The 14,236-nt window shown below is 48.8% G+C and overlaps 1 protein-coding gene across 1 annotated transcript in view; it reads left to right on the top strand.

Annotated features, from left to right (window-relative positions):
* Positions 1–12,286: 12,286 nt before the first annotated feature.
* The window catches only part of ppm1e (protein phosphatase, Mg2+/Mn2+ dependent, 1E), a 122,066-nt gene continuing 120,116 nt past the window's right edge, over positions 12,287–14,236 (top strand). Inside the window, exon 1 of the mRNA XM_072469902.1 lies at positions 12,287–12,438. The gene's annotated coding sequence lies outside the window, so the exon portion shown is untranslated. The remainder of the gene's footprint in view (positions 12,439–14,236) is intronic.

The following is a 14,236-nucleotide window of genomic DNA, read 5'->3' as shown; positions in this document are numbered from 1 at the left end:
GTGTGGTGACTGGGGGATTGTTATAATCATTAGCAGACTCCCTGTATAAATAAAGCTGGCCAGTTTGGAACCAGCCAGCAAGGAGTGAGCAGCAAGCGAAGTTGCTGCTGCTGCTGTTGTGTATTGTAAATAAATGTTATTTCTTTGTATCCTTAAAACTCGTGCTGGATTCTTCGTGGCCCTCACAAAAGGGATTTTCACAGTAACTTCATTGCAGTGTTAATGTAAGCCTACTGTGACAATTATTTTGTTGTTTGAGGGTTCAATAGTGTTCAGGGCACTGCGGAGAACTCCCCCCCCCCCCCCCCCCCCCCCAACCCAATCTTCTATTGACCAGTGCAATGAGATCTTTTCTTTCTAAATGAAAGGTCAGACAGGGAGTGCCTCCGAGAGGATAACACTCCATAACACATTGGAGTATGTCCTCCAGCCTCTCTAGTGGTGCTTGATCCCATGAGCTTCATGACTCGAGCGATGAGAGTTCTCCTGCAGAAGCCACATGGTCCACTGTGTTGAGTGATTGCGAGGAGTTAAATGCAGGCCAGGCGATGAAGCTCGTTCAACTTCACTTTGTTTCCGGCTGGCTTAAAGGGGGCGGGGGGCGGAATTTAAGCCTGAACTTTGCTTCAGGAAATGAGAGCCGTGTCAGACACGAGGCAGAGAGAGAGACAAATGCTGCAGCTCTGGAACACAGCCTGTTGTTGCTCTATGAAGCTTCGCCTGTGGTGCAGCCCTGAACAATTTGGATTTAAGAATCCATGAAAAATAATTCATAGCTAACACGACACTCTCTTAGTCATCAGAGCTGTGTCATAAACCTGAAGCTATTTGAAATGCATGTGGCACAGCAAGCTGTACACTAAAATCCTGTAGCACAGATGGAACCCATTCAGCCCATCATCCTCTCTTTGAGAGAGTTATCCGATTAGTTTAATGCTCCCCGCTCTTTCCCCATAACCTAACAATAATAATAATCGTTTATTGTCACAAGTATGAAGTCACTGTGAAAAGCCCCTAGTCGCCACATTCCATCACCTGTTCGGGTAAGTTGGTACGGGAATTGAACCCGCGCTGCTCGCCTTGTTCTGCATCACAAACCAGCTGTCTAGCCCACTGGGCTACACCAGCCCAGGAGAAAAAGTTTTCTTCTTGAAATACTTATCCAATTCCCTTTGGAAAGCGAGCTCTGCTCCCACCTAGACTGCGCATTCCAGATCATAGCAACTCAGTGCGTAAAATAACTTGTCCAGTTCTGCCCCCCTCTATTTCTTTTGTCACTTCCCTTAGGTCCTGACCCTCAGCGGAACCCGTTTGTCCTCATTTGCTGTTCGAAATGATGAGAGCGTTTTGTGACACCTCTATTAAATGCCCCTTGAACGTCAGTGATAAGGAGAACAACCCCAGTGTTTCTCTGCACATAACTGGAGTCCCTCATCCTCGATGTATCCAAAGAGTAGACCTCCTCTGCACCCTCCCCAAGGCCCTTGACATCCTTCTGAAAGTGTGCTCTCCAAAATTAAACACGACCTTCGGACATCGGCAGGAGTTTTAAGTGACACTTTACCAAACGTCTTTTGAAAGTCCATGTATAGGATAGCAACCGCCCTACCCTCATCAGCTGTTCCTCCATCAAACAACTTAATCATGTTTAATTGAGACAAGATGAAATGTTTTAAATTTAATTATCAGTTGATTACATTTCATCACATCCTTGAACCATCTGGATTTTACTAAAATGTACTTGTCCTGTTCCCCATGTTCCCCCCCTTCCTTCCCGGAAGAGCAGTATGGCACAGAGGTTAGCACTGCTGCCTCACAGCGCCAGTGACCCGGGTTCAGTTCCGCCCTTGGGTCACTGTCTGTGCGGAGTCTGCACGTTCTCCCCCGTGTCTGCGTGGGTTTCCTCCGGGTGCTCCGGTTTCCTCCCACAGCCCAAAGGTGTGCAGGTTAGACGGATTGGCCATGCTAAATTGTCCCTTAGTGTCCAAAGATGTGCAGGTTGGGTGGGGCAGTGGGCCTAGATAGGATGCTATCTCAGACGCTCGGTGCAGACTCGATGGGCTGAATGGCCTCCCGCACTCTGGGGATTCTATGACTCCTGGAGGATCTGTGTGCACCAGACACCTATCTCGCCGAAATGCCCACCATTGCCTCACCCCCACACCATCTATCTATTCTCCCCAAGCCCGCTGACTCCTGCTTATCACCCATACCGCCCCGCCCCCCTTTCAGCCCCAGTGGCAGTGCTTTCAGCTACCTTTACTCCTTATTTAACATTCCCTCCCTGGAATCCTCCACCTCCCTCTGCTGCTTTGAGTCCTCCATTTTGACCTGGACTTTCTCTCTCTCTTTCTCTCTCATTCTCTGCCCCACCCCCCATCTTTAATATGACTCCGTAGTTGGTTTCCTTGGGATGCTTTTCTTTCTCCGTTAAAGGGGCTACGCGAACGCAACCGTGACAGAGCAGCAGGAGACTATTCAACATTTTAGGTCATCATCTGAGCTTGGCCTGATCATTTTGATCTAATTTCCCCCTGGCCTCTGAATGAGAAGGTTGTGGGTTCATGTCCCACTCTGGGATTGGAGCACAAAAACTAAGGCTGACGCTCCAGAGGAATACTGAGGGAGCTGCTGCACTGTCGGGGCTGCTGCTTTTCAGGTGAGACCTGAAACAAGGCCCAATCTGCCTGCTTTGTTGGACATCAAAGACCCCATGGCACTGTTTTGAGAAAGGGCAGGGAGAATTATCCCTCAACATCATAAAAAAACCAGATGGTCTGGTCATTCACATATTGCTGTTTATTTGCTGTGCGAAAATTGGCTTCTACATTTCCTATATTGCATCGAACAAAGAACATTACAGCGCAGTACAGGCCCTTCGGCCCTCAATGTTGCACCGACCTGTGAACCCAATCTAAAGCCCATCTACACTATTCCCATATCGTCCATATGTCTATCCAATGACCATTTGAATACCCTTAGTGTTGGCGAGTCCACTACTGTTACAGGCAGGGCATTCCACGCCCCTACTACTCTCTGAGTAAAGAACCTACCTCTGACATCTGTCCTATATCTATCTCCCCTCAATTTAAAGCTATGTCCCATCGTGCTAGACATCACCATCCGAGGAAAAAGGCTCTCACAGTCCAACCTATCTAATCCTCTGATCATCTTGTATGCGTCAATTAACCTTCTTCTCTCTAACGAAAACAGCCTTAAGTCGCTCAGCCTTCCCTCATAAGATCTTCCCTCCATACCAGGCAACATCCTGGTAAATCCCCTCTGCACCCTTTCCAATGCTTCCACATCCTTCCTATAATGCGGTGACCAGAACTGCACGAATACTCCAACAGCAGCGATATAATGTCCAGGTGATCTATTTTTGCGCCATTGGCCAGCACACCTAATCTCTGCTGAAATAAGGCCATGGGTTCTTGGACGTTCACCCGAGAGGGCTTTGAAGCCTCATCTGAAGGGGGCACCTCGGACAAGGCCACAATCCCTCAATACAGCATTAAACCATCGGCCTGGGTCATGTGCTCAGGTCTCTGAGGAAATGCAATCAGTAACGCTCCAAACTTCCCCGTTCAAGACAGTGGGATCTCTGTGATGTCACGATCTCATCACCTTCCACCACACTGGTCAAACACCCTGCATTCAACTCCCCCCCCCCCCCCTCTCTCTCTCTAACTGCAGTGTCTAAACTACATTTCAAAGAGTATTCCATTGACTGCAAAACTCTTTGAGACACCATCAGGTGGTCCTGGAAAGTGTTATTGTATAAATGCAAGTCCTTTTTCTTTCCCGCTAAACACAAAGTAGGAACGGGGAGAAACCCTATGGCCCATCGGGCCTTCTCCGCTGTTCAATACCATCACAGCTCCAACTCCACTTTCCCACCCTCTCCCAATGTCCCTTCATCCCCAACGATAGAGCATCTCTGGGGCAGAGAATCCCAACCATTCGCAACCTTTTGAGTGAAGTAATTTCTCCTCATCTCAGTCTTAAATAATCGGCCCCCTTATCCTGAGACTGCCCCCCACCCCCACCCCCACCCCCAATATGTTTAAGATTCCCCGATCGGTGAAAACAGTCTCTCAGTGGCCCTCCTATCAAGACTCTTCAGAATCTTATGTGGTTCTCAATGCAATTGCCGGGTGTATGGAAGTAAAAGAAAGGCTAAGATAGGGATGGATGCAACTGGACTAATCGCAGAATGGGCGATTATATGGGGCTGGTTTAGCTCAGTGGACTAGACAGCTGGTTTGTGATGCAGAACAAGGCCAGCAGCGCGGGTTCAATTCCTGTACCAGCTTACTTGAACAGGCGTCGGAATGTGGCGACTAGGGGCCTTTCACAATAACTTCATACTTGTGACAATAAAAGGTTATTATTATTAAAACTGAAGGAAGAATTGAGACTCGCTTTAGACCATAAGACATAGGAGTGGAAGTAAGGCCATTCGGCCCATCGAGTCCACTCCACCATTCAATCATGGCTGATTTCAACTCCATTTACCCGCTCTCTCTCCATAGCCCTTAATTCCTTGAGAAATCAAGAATTTATCAACTTCTGTCTTAAAGACACTCAACGTCCCGGCCTCCACCGCCCTCTGTGGCAATGAATTCCACAGACCCATCACTCTCTGGCTGAAGAAATTTCTCCTCATCTCTGTTCTAAAGTGACTCCCTTTTATTCTAAGGCTGTGCCCCCGGGTCCTAGTCTCCCCTGCTAATGGAAACAACTTCCCTACATCCACCCTATCTAAGCCATTCATTATCTTGTAAGTTTCTATTAGATCTCCCCTCAACCTCCTAAACTCCAATGAATATAATCCCAGGATCCTCAGACGTTCATCGTATGTTAGGCCTACCATTCCTGGGATCATCCGTGTGAATCTCCGCTGGACCCGCTCCAGTGCCAGTATGTCCTTCCTGAGGTGTGGGGCCCAAAATTGCTCACAGTATTCTAAATGGGGCCTAACTAATGCTTTATAAAGCTTCAGAAGTACATCCCTGCTTTTATATTCCAAGCCTCTTGAGATGAATGACAACATTGCATTTGCTTTCTTAATTACGGACTCAACCTGCAAGTTTACCTTTAGAGAATCCTGGACTAGGACTCCCAAGTCAAAGAACAAAGAACAAAGAAATGTACAGCACAGGAACAGGCCCTTCGGCCCTCCAAGCCCGTGCCGACCATGCTGCCCGACTAAACTACAATCTTCTACACTTCCTGGGTCCGTATCCTTCTATTCCCATCCTATTCATATATTTGTCAAGATGCCCCTTAAATGTCCCTATCGTCCCTGCTTCCACTATCTCCTCCGGTAGCGAGTTCCAGGCACCCACTACCCTCTGCGTAAAAAACTTGCCTCGTACATCTACTCTAAACCTTGCCCCTCTCACCTTAAACCTATGCCCCCTAGTAATTGACCCCTCTACCCTGGGGAAAAGCCTCTGACTATCCACTCTGTCTATGCCCCTCATAATTTTGTATACCTCTATCAGATCTCCCCTCAACCTCCTTCGTTCCAGTGAGAACAAACCGAGTTTATTCAACCGCTCCTCATAGCTAATGCCCTCCATACCAGGCAACGTTCTGGTAAATCTCTTCTGCACCCTCTCTAAAGCCTCCACATCCTTCTGGTAGTGTGGCGACTTCAGCATTATGAATTTTGTCACCGTTTAGAAAATAGTCCATGCCTCTATTCTTTTTTCCAAAGTGCAAGACCTCGCACTTGCCCACGTTGAATTTCATCAGCCATTTCTTGGACCACTCTCCTAAACTGTCTAAATCTTTCTGCAGCCTCCCCACCTCCTCCATACTACCTGCCCCTCCACCTATCTTTGTATCATCGGCAAACTTAGCCAGAATGCCCCCAGTCCCGTCATCTAGATCGTTAATATATAAAGAGAACAGCTGTGGCCCCAACACTGAACCCTGCGGGACACCACTCGTCACCGGTTGCCATTCCAAAAAATAACCTTTTATCCCAACTCTCTGCCTTCTGCCTGACAGCCAATCGTCAATCCATGTTAGTACCTTGCCTCGAATACCATGGGTCCTTATTTTACTCAGCAGTCTCCCGTGAGGCACCTTATCAAAGGCCTTTTGGAAGTCGAGATAGATAACATCCATTGGCTCTCCTTGGTCTAACCTATTTGTTATCTCTTCAAAGAATTCTAACAGGTTTGTCAGGCACGACCTCCCCTTACTAAATCCATGCTGACTTGTCCTAATCCGACCCAGCACTTCCAAGAATTTAGAAATCTCATCCTTAACAATGGATTCTAGAATCTTGCCAACAACTGAGGTTAGGCTAATTGGCCTATAATTTTCCATATTTTTCCTTGTTCCCTTCTTGAACATTGGGGTTACAACAGTGATTTTCCAATCCTCTGGGACTTTCCCTGACTCCAGTGACTTTTGAAAGATCATAACTAACGCCTCCACTATTTCTTCAGCTATCTCCTTTAGAACTCTAGGATGTAGCCCATCTGGGCCCGGGGATTTATCAATTTTTAGACCTCTTAGTTTCTCTAGCACTTTCTCCTTTGTGATAGCTACCATATTCAACTCTGCCCCCTGACTCTCCGGAATTGTTGGGATATTACTCATGTCTTCTACTGTGAAGACTGACGCAAAGTACTTATTCAGTTCCTCAGCTATTTCCTTGTCTCCCATCACAAAATTACCAGCGTCATTTTGGAGCGGCCCAATGTCAACTTTTGCCTCCCGTTTGTTTTTAATGTATTTAAAGAAACTTTTACTATCATTCCTAATGTTACTGGCTAGCCTACCTTCATATTTGATCCTCTCTTTCCTTATTTGTTATCCTCTGTTTGTTTTTGTAGTCTTCCCAATCTTCTGACTTCCCACTACTCTTTGCCACATTATAGGCTTTCTCTTTTGCTTTGATGCATTCCCTAACTTCCTTTGTCAGCCATGGCTGCCTAATCCCCCCTCTGATAACCTTTCTTTTCTTTGGGGTGAACCTCTGTACTGTGTCCTCAATTACTCCCAGAAACTCCTGCCATTGCTGTTCTACTGTCTTTCCCACGAGGCTCTGCTCCCAGTTGATTTTTGTCAGTTGCTCCCTCATGCCCCTGTAGTTACCTTTATTTAACTGTAACACCTTTACATCTGATTCTACCTTCTTTCTTTCAAATTGGAGATTGAATTCGACCATATTATGATCACTGCCTCCTAAGTGCTCCCTTACTTTAAGATCTTTAATCAAGTCTGGCTCATTACATAACACTAAGTCCAGAATGGCCTGTTCCCTCGTGGGCTCCATCACAAGCAGTTCCAAAAAGCCCTCCTGTAAGCATTCAATGAATTCCCTTTCCTTGGGTCCACTGGCAGCATTATTTACCCAGTCCACCTGCATATTGAAGTCCCCCATGATCACTGTGACCTTGCCTTTCTGACATGCACTTTCTATTTTGTGGTGCATTTTGTGCCCCCGGTTCTGACCACTGTTAGGAGGCCTGTACATAACTCCCATTATGGTTTTTTTGCCTTTGTGGTTCCTCAACTCTACCCACACAGACTCCACATCATCTGACCCTATGTTGTTTAGTGCTATTGATTTAATTTCATTCCTAATTAACAAGGCAACCCCGCCCCCTCTGCCCACCTCTCTGTCTTTTCAATAGGTTGTGAATCCCTGGATGTTTAAATGCCAGTCCTGAACCCCCTGTAACCATGTCTCTGTGATGCCTACCACATCATACCTGCCAGTCACAATCTGGGCCACAAGCTCATCTACCTTGTTCCGTACACTGCGCGCATTTAAATATAGCACCTTTAATTCTCTATTGACCGTCCCTTTTTGTTTTCTTAGTGTGGTGGACCTTGGTTTACTGAGCCTTTCCATACACTGTGTCATATTTTTTGGGATGGGGACAATCGTAACCACTCTTGAGTTTTGTCTGTTCGTGTTTTTTTGTATTCCTAAGCAGCTACGCTCCCCGCTGATTACTTCACCTCTTGGTTCCCTGACTTTCCCTTCCCCCCCAATCTTTAGTTTAAAGTCCTATTGACCACCCTATTTACTCTTTTCGCCAGAACACTGGTCCCAGCTCGGTTCAGGTGGAGACCATCCCAACGGTATAGGTCCCCCCTGTCCCAAAACTGATGCCAGTGTCCCATGAAAAGGAACCCCTCATTCCCACACCACTCTTTCAGCCACGTGTTAACTTCCCTTGTTCTTGCCTCCCTATGCCAATTTGCACGTGGCTCGGGCAGTAATCCGGAGATTATGACCCTTGAGGACCTGTTTTTTTCATTCTCACTTTCTAATCTGCTTTAAGCAGATGATGTGGGTGCCTTTGTGACTTTTTGTATATTGTCTCGAAAAAATTAGCTATGGTTGCTTCAGAGTGTAGCCAAGGCAGTGTGGCTCACTGCTGTCTCACGGCACCACGGACCTAGGTTCGAATCCCGGCCCCGGGTCACTGTCCTTGAGGAGTTTGCACATTCTCCCCGTGTCTGCGTGGGTCTCACCCCCACAACCCAAAGATGTGCAGGGTAGGTGGATTGGTCATGTTAAATTGCCCCTTAATTGGAAATTTGTTGAAAAATAAGTGTAGGCAAGGGTACAGAATGCCGTTCTGATGAAAGATCATTGGCCTGAAACGTTAACTCTGTTTCTCTCCACACATTGCCTGATCTGCTGAGTATTTCCAACACCTTGTGTTTTAGTGCAAAAGATATTGCACTTACATAGCACCTTTCAGGATCTCCCAGAGCACTTTCCAGCCAATTAAGTACTTTTTTGCGGTGTAGTCACTGCTGTAACTAAACTTTGTGTATCAATGGCTGCACTTCTGCCACTTAAATACCTGTCTAGTCTAATGAGGGGGTAATGGTTGAGTGAGCAGCACCTTGCTAACTGAAGGCTAACAATCACCAACCCCAGGCTGCATTTGCATATCACAAGAAATCTCTCTACGATCAAATTACCATTATTTGAATTTCCATTTAGTTGTGGTGAAACAATGGCATGAAAACATTTCAAAACATGTCACAACACTTAACAAATGTTTACATTCAATTCTCCCTTTCCCATGTGGAGGTGCCTGCCTCTTGACCTGAATGGGTTGCTGGATCAAGTCCAAAATCCGCTACCCCAAATCACATTTCAACGATTAGAGTTTTTATACAGTGTCTCACCACAACATGGAAATGCCTCAAAGCATTACATTACCTTGCAGGTGCAGAGGCTATTGCTGTGCAGGCAAATGACGCAGCCATTCTGCACTGGGTGCGTTATCCTGTGTGAGGACGTGCAAGTGAATCTATTCTGGAAGGTGCTTGAAAGAAGAATAGTGGCCAATTCGATAGAGGAGCTAAGTCCCTCTCCCAATAGCAGCAGGGGATTTTCAACATTCACCTGAACTGTTGAAACTATCTGATCTGATGCCCTGAAAAAGTACATACTGTCACAAATGCTTCGAGAGGTTCTCAATGTCCATTTCAATTTCACCCATATTAACCTGTGTTTATACCTGGTACCTGGAATATCTGCTCCCTCAGCTAGATATAAATTGTCCCATGCTGCTATACAAAGAAGAGCAGGAGAAATCACCTTGATGTTCTGGCCAACCTGCATCATGAAAAAAGGGTCATGAGCTTATTGCAGTTTGTGGGAGCTTGCTGTGCTCAAAGTGGTCCCTGTGTTTCCTACATTACAACAGTGACTATTCCTCAAAAGGGATTAATTGGATGTAGAGTGTTTTTGCACATCCTGAGGATTGCCCTTTTAATAAATTTCGAGGTACTCGATTCTTTTTTTTCCAATTAAGAGGCTATTCAGCGCGGCCAATCCACCTACCCTGCACCTCTTTTTGGGTTGTGGGGGTGAGACCCACGCAGACACGGGTAGAATGTGCAAACTCCACACGGGATGGAATCCCGGGCCAGGATTGAACCCAGATCTTCGGTGCCATGAGGCGGAAGTGCTAACCACTGTGTCACCATGCTAGGATTGGCCTTTTAGAAATGAAAGTTTTTCTCTAATATCTCAACTGAGCGACAGCACCTGCTAAAATGCATGACTCCCTCGGCACTGGACTAGAGTGTCAGCCTAGATGCGAGGCTGCGAAGTGGGGTGTGAATCCACAACCTTCTGACTCTGAAAAGAGAGCTCTCCTCTACTAACTGAGTCAAGGCTGACACCTAAGTATAATTAAGAGTGATCCATTGTGGTTGTGATGTCCTAAATCTGTGATCAGATACTATATAAAGATGTGTGCACTCCTTTTCCCTCACTGGGTACTGTGTGTAGGCACTGGGCCATCATTTTGATCTGTCAGCTGTCTGGGACTCCCTCTCTAAACCTCTCAGTTTCCCCCTTTGCTAGAGGCCATGAGCCCAGGGGTACTTAAGACGGACTCGTGGAACAGAAACATTGGCATAGATTAGTTGGGCCGAATGGCCTGGTTCTGAGCTGTAAATTCTATGTAATTTGTGCTGTTCCTTAAAAGCTACATCTTCGACCAGGCTTCTGGTCAGTGAATCCATTTCTTCTTCATGTGACTGGGTGTCACTCTGGTGAAGCACTTTGAGAAAGACTTGCATTTTTTCAGTGCCTCTCACACCCGCAGAATGTCCTAAAGCTCTTTATCGCTCACAAAGTACTCATGAAGTAAAGTCACTGCTGTAATGTAGGCAACGCGGCAGTCAATTTGTGCACAGCAAGCTCCCACACCAGCAAGGCGGTAATGACCAGACTTTCTTTTCTCTTGTGATGGGGAGGGGCATAGTGGTTAACACTGTATTTTTAGCACTGCTGACTGACCAGGTTTGGCCCACATTTGATTCTGGCTTTGGGTGACTGTGTGGAGTTTGCACGTTATCCCCCGTGTCTGCATGGGTTTCCTCCGGGTGCTCCGGTTTCCTCCCACAGTCCAAAGATGTGCAGGTTAGGTGGGATGGCCACGATAAATTGCCCCTTAGTGTCCAAGGATGTGCAGGTTACATGGGGTTACAGGGATAGGGTGGGAGTGTGGGCTTGGGTAGGGTGCTCTTTCAGAAGGTAGGTGCAGACTCGATGGACCAAATGGACTCCTTCTGCACTGTAGAGATTCTACTCTTTGATTGAGGGATTAACATTGGCGAGGTCACTGGGGAGAATTCTCTCCCTCTTGGAAACAGTGCGAGGATCTTAGAAGGTGGGGGGGGGTGCTCTGTTTTAATGTCATCCCAAGGAGGGTATGTCTGACAGTGTGGCACTCCCTCAATCAGGACTGGGAATGTCAGCCTGGGTTGCAAACATACAAATTAGGCAGGAGTGGGCCACCCGGCCCCTGGGACCGGCTTCGCCATTCAATAAAATCACGGCTGATCAGATTGTGGTGCACCTCCACATTGCTGCCTACCCCACCCAAATACAAACACAGGAACCAGGAGCAGGCGCGAGGCTATTCAGCCCCTGGAGCTCGCTGGGTTGTTGGTGTGGTTTTGATGTGAATGTACATTCCCACTCCAGGTCACTGAGGAGTTGATGTTTTCATTAAATAGGTTACCCTTTGGGGGGGGGGGGGGGGGGGGTTTATCTCCCTAAGGGGTGGGTTAGTTTGTGAAATGTTCATCTCCAGAAAACAGTGGAGACTTGAGTAAACAAATCCATTCAAGAGACCGAGTTAGACAAGACTTTTTATGGTGGACAAGTGAGTCGAGGTGTATAAGAGTGGGTGGGGGGGGGGGGATGGACAGGAAAGTGGAGCTGAGACCCCCAGCCAGCTCAGCCATGATCTTACTGAATGGGAGAGCAGGCTGTGGAGGGGCTGAATGGCCACGGGCCGGTCCCCACATCCTATCCCGGGGCAGCCACTGCGGGTTGTCAGGGGGGTTGGGGGGGGGGGGGGGGGTTCCTGTTTGTCAAGGTCGCCCAGTCAGCGAGGCCGCGCGCGCGCACCCGAGGGCACCGTGCACGCGCACCCGGGGCACAGTGCACGCGCGTGACAATAAAGGGGGCCGCGCGCGCGCGCGGGATAACGGGCGGGGGTGTTCCAGGGGCGCCGCGCGCCCATTGTCGTCGGGAGCGCGCCCATTGTGGGCTGGGCGGGGGCGCGCCCGGCGGCGGGGGCGCGCACGCTCCCCGCCCCCGCTCACTCCCTCCCCCTGCTGGACGCGGCCGGCGCTGCGCTGCGCTGTCTCCCCGCTGCCGGACGGTCGCTGCGGATCGGCTCGGGCTGGGGAACAGCTGAGGGGGAAGCGGGGACACTCCGGCCGGGCAGGCGACGGGATGGCAGCTTCGGCCAGCGAGGAGAAAGCCTTCCGCAGGTTCCTGGAGCTGCTGCTGCGGGAATTCCGGGGACCCTTGGGCGAGGACGAGCCGCTGCCCCTCCGGCCCGTCTCCAACCACATCACCGAGGAGGAGGTGGAGGGAGACTGTCTGGACCTCTGCCTCCAACATCTCTGCAGATAGTTAAGTACCGACCTTGTCACCCCTTCACCCAGTCACACACACCCCTCAGCCCGGGGCCCGGGGCTGCAACAACACCGGGACAAACTGGAGGGAGGGAGAGACAGAGAGAGAGACACAGAGAGAGACACACAGAGAGAGAGACACACAGAGAGAGAGACACACAGAGAGAGAGACACACAGAGAGAGAGACACACAGAGAGAGACACACAGAGAGAGAGACACACAGAGAGAGAGACACACAGAGAGAGAGAGACAGAGAGAGAGAGACAGAGAGAGAGAGACAGAGAGAGAGACAGAGAGAGAGACACAGAGAGAGAGAGACAGAGAGAGAGACAGAGAGAGAGACACAGAGAGAGAGACACAGAGAGAGAGACACAGAGAGAGAGACACACAGAGAGGGAGACACACAGAGAGAGAGAGACAGAGAGAGAGAGACAGAGAGAGAGAGACAGAGAGAGAGACAGAGAGAGAGACACAGAGAGAGAGACACAGAGAGAGAGACACAGAGAGAGAGACACACAGAGAGGGAGAGACAGAGAGAGGGAGAGACAGAGAGAGGGAGAGACAGAGAGAGGGAGAGACAGAGAGAGGGAGAGACAGAGAGAGGGAGAGACAGAGAGAGGGAGAGACAGAGAGAGGGAGAGACAGAGAGAGGGAGAGACACACAGAGAGAGAGAGAGAGACACACACAGAGACAGCCAGGGAGAGGGAGAGACACAGAGGGAGAGAGAGACGGAGAGACAGAGACAGAGAGAGAGAGAGACAGAGGAGGGAGAGGGAGGGAGACCGAGAGAGGGAGACAGACACCGGGAGAGAGACAGAGAGAGAGTTAGAGGGAGGGGGGGGGGAGAGAGACAGAGGAACAGAGGGAGAGAGAGACAGAGAGAGGGAGAAAGACGGAGAGAGACTGAGAGGCACGCAGAGAGGGAGAGAAACCGAGATCGAGAGAGAAAGACACAGCAATGTGCAAAGTAGTGAAATCCCAGACTACAGTGGAATTGGGCTGGAGGTGACAATGTGAAACCTTTATTCCTGTTGGAAACCGGGGAGAGGGGATGAATGTTGTAGCTGTGAGTGCAGAGTGGAGTGCAATTCCCAGAGAAATAGGGCAATCTGTGGGCTTGCAACCCGAAAGGGTTTTGTAATTGTTTTAAAACCGCTGACTGTCAATTCATTGTACAGCCTTAGAAAAAAGTCTTGTCTTTGGGGTGGATGTCCTGCCCGGGGGGGGGGGGGGGGGGGCGGTGTGACATTGAAACCCGCCGTGGTCATCCAAGGAGAGAGAGAAGCGATTAAAGAGATGGGAGAGGTTAGGGACGCTTGTGAAGCGAGTCTGTAACTCCGGTGAGATGTACAGAGAGAGAGGACAGCGAAAGGGGGGAGGAAAGGCACATTGCCACTGTCTGCATTTATCCAGCTTTATCTCCAGTGTTAAATCAGATGGGGGGGGGGGGGGGGGATGACAGATTGATCTACTCTCAGCTCTTCACAGACCAGGTCCCTGAGGTTAGCAGGAACCCCAGCACGGCAAGAGAATGCAGAACGTTACAGGTTCACTGTCAATGTTACAGTGCAGAATGTTACAGTGCAGAATGTATCCCTTTTGTGTGTGTGTTGAAAAGGTGATCATTCCTTTTGTACAAGGACATTGCCTATATTACAGCCGGTTAACCTGGGCTGGGGAGGTGGGTCTCTGGAACAGGATGTTAACAGGTCTTTCTTTAATAAACGGTGTGTGTTTGGAGGATTTACTCGCCCCTTCTTGATGCAGCCTTTTCTCTCTCTCTCTTGTATGTA

This window comes from Scyliorhinus torazame, chromosome 12 (assembly GCF_047496885.1).
Source record: "Scyliorhinus torazame isolate Kashiwa2021f chromosome 12, sScyTor2.1, whole genome shotgun sequence".
NCBI lineage: Eukaryota > Metazoa > Chordata > Chondrichthyes > Carcharhiniformes > Scyliorhinidae > Scyliorhinus > Scyliorhinus torazame.
The sequence above is the reverse complement of the archived record's forward strand: the minus strand, read 5'-3'. Positions and strand labels throughout refer to the sequence as shown.